The sequence below is a fragment of the Benincasa hispida genome, chromosome 8, assembly GCF_009727055.1.
Source record: "Benincasa hispida cultivar B227 chromosome 8, ASM972705v1, whole genome shotgun sequence".
Lineage (NCBI taxonomy): Eukaryota > Viridiplantae > Streptophyta > Magnoliopsida > Cucurbitales > Cucurbitaceae > Benincasa > Benincasa hispida.
This window is the reverse complement of record NC_052356.1, coordinates 60,439,475-60,442,259: the sequence shown is the minus strand read 5'-3', so window position 1 is coordinate 60,442,259 and position 2,785 is coordinate 60,439,475. Positions and strand designations below refer to the sequence as shown.

General features: G+C 33.4%; 2 non-coding genes across 2 annotated transcripts; both read right to left on the bottom strand.

The window, feature by feature from the left end:
• Positions 1–855: 855 nt before the first annotated feature.
• Positions 856–928, bottom strand: TRNAR-ACG. Its single transcript has one exon. It is a non-coding gene; the product is annotated as a tRNA-Arg (tRNA).
• A 1,426-nt stretch (positions 929–2,354) lies between these two features.
• Positions 2,355–2,551, bottom strand: LOC120084305. The gene has a single exon (XR_005483668.1). It is a non-coding gene; the product is annotated as a U2 spliceosomal RNA (small nuclear RNA).
• Between the last annotated feature and the right edge of the window lie 234 nt (positions 2,552–2,785).

Genomic DNA, 2,785 nt, shown 5'->3' with positions numbered 1-2,785 from the left:
TTATACTCATGTCGACTAACTTGGTAATTGGAGTTCGGAAAGCAAAAGAAAGTTGTCGACCATATCTATCAGATAGAGGATTTGGAAACTTTATGTAATTTTCTTTTGTATAAGTGAACTTGGGCATTTGTTACATATTGTTTGTGTCAACCATGTAACATGACTATTAATAGGGTCATCATAGTACAACTACATTTTGAGTATTTCACTTACAATATATATCCAAATTTGTTTTGTTCCAATGAATCTAATATAATTTTATTAGACTCAACTTGAAACATTACATGCACAAATTTATAAAATGATTGTTTAAATTAGAAAAAAAATGAAATGCATGATCTAAAAGTTAACTCTAAATCTCATTCCCCAAAACTCCCAAAATACATGTGTATTTTAAAAATAAATAAATAAAATAAAACAAAATGCAATCTATAGTGATCAAAACAAGATGCGTAAAATTATTTAATAAAAAATTATAAACAAAACTAATCGACATAAAAATAGATTATTTATGTCAGAAAAACTATACCAAATATTAGTGATATGTGAACTCAACTCAAAATTTCAATCATAAACTTCTTAATTCAAATAAAATAATTTTACATTCCAAATACAAACATGAATTCAATTTTGTATCTCAAAACCCCCTAAAACTTATAGACCAAATTATTATAAATTTAAAACTACATTAAACTGAGTAACTGAGTTGCTATTCACTATAGATTTAATGACTAAATTGTTTACAGAGTGGATTGAAATTTAAAAAGAACCTGTAGTAAAGTGATTGATCAATGCGAAAAGAAAAATAAAAAGGTGAAAAAAAATTATAATTGTATAAAAAGTAATAATTAAAACCGACTCCGCTGGGGATCGAACCCAGAATCTCTGGTTCCGTAGACCAGCGCCTTATCCATTGGGCCACGGAGTCCTCGTTGAAAACAAACGGATATTATATTATATAATATAAAGTCTTGAGTTTATACTTTAAATTTATCTAATATTTTTTTAATATTGATAGACTCCTTAGTATTTTTAAATGTATGTTACTGTAGCGAGTAATATATAGAGTTAATATGAACAAAATTCACATTACCATAGTACTACATCTTTCTCCATATTCATACATATTTTGTCAACTAAAAATGCTTTCAAAAGAGTTTTTTTTTTTTTTAGATGATGCTCGTCGATAATTGCCGTTATGAATAGTTTTTTGTTATTGTAAAATTCATAGAAAGGACAAAGTTGTCCATGAGTGAGTAATTTTGATATCTTCTTTTGACCTTTCTTTAGTTTTAAAAGATGTCTTTTTGAATTCGAAAGTTTAGATATACAGTATCTATATGATAGTATAATATATAAATTACAAGTACTTTCTTTATCAATTATAATACATTATATAAATCACAAATTATATATAAATCAGAAATTGATTCAATGTTCTAATATAAATCACAGTATATATCACAAATTTCATTTATATCACAATATATATCATAAATTTGAAGTAGTCGAAAATAAACAAAAATATCTTACCACGATTTATAAATGGTTCAATATTCAACATAATATGACAGGATACAATAAAACCCCCGTCCAAATAATCATATGACGGTATATACCGTCAAACCTAAAACCTAATTCTCAAGCCATCTTAATACATGGATGTAAATTACAATATATATGAGACATGGCGATTCACGGCGACAGTACTCGACGGAAAGGGGCAACTGGACGGACACCCGACAAGCAGCTGGCTGGGCAGTGCGATCGAACGGCAACTTGAAGACGACTACTAGCAGCGGCGCACGACGTCGACTCAGGCTAGTTAGCGATCGAATGCGTAGGGCTACAGAAATGCTCGGCGGCACGATCTAATACGTCGGAGACTCAAGCGACGGTCCCGATTTAAGATGGCAGCCTACAGAGTATCCACAGCGTATGGAGTATTCATAATTTGTTCGACGGTAGGCAACGCCTGGCGTTCGAGCATCGGCTGACTGACTGCTAAAAAGACACGTCAGGGGACAGCGAGTCGAACAGGATCCATAGCGGTAGCTGGACCTTGGTAGGGCGTGTCGGTGACGATGGAGTTGCATGAACGGAGGGAGGCGACCGCGGAAGATCTGAGATGTTAGGACGACAGAAGCCCGAAACTGAGATGGTTTAGAAGGAGAAATTGAAGATGAAAAGTTGTGGCTATTTTGAAAATTGGTATGGATTAATATTTTTCCTAAAAGACAAAGGTAAGATACTTCACATGCTTGAAAACGGTCCAATTTTTACTAAATAAGAAGTTCAATTTATTTTAGGCTCTCAGTCCATTCCTGGAAAGAAATCATTTAAACTTGAAACTGCAGGGGTGCGCCAGGCCCAAGCTGTAGTGCAACGCATTGGGCGACACTCGAGAGCCCCAGCAGCAAGCTACCGTGATGGGCCCTCCCCCTAAAAAAATTAATTTAATATCATGTGGGCCTATGGCCCACGTATCAGATATTAAACTGATAAGAACAGATACTACACTTGATCTTAGCCAAAAGGCCGAGAAAGGTATGCTTTTGAAAGTCGTATGCACGCTCCTTTTATACCCTTCCACTTGCTATCGCTTATGAAGGTTACCGATGTGGGACAAACAAACCATTTCCCCTCATTCTCTCACCCTTTTTTATTTTATATTTAATACACTCGTTTTTCTTATTATTATTAAATCTAAGTTTATCCTCGTCCCTTCATATCAATTATCAAACAAAGTTTAGAGCTTAACAAACCACAATATTTCAATTTATTT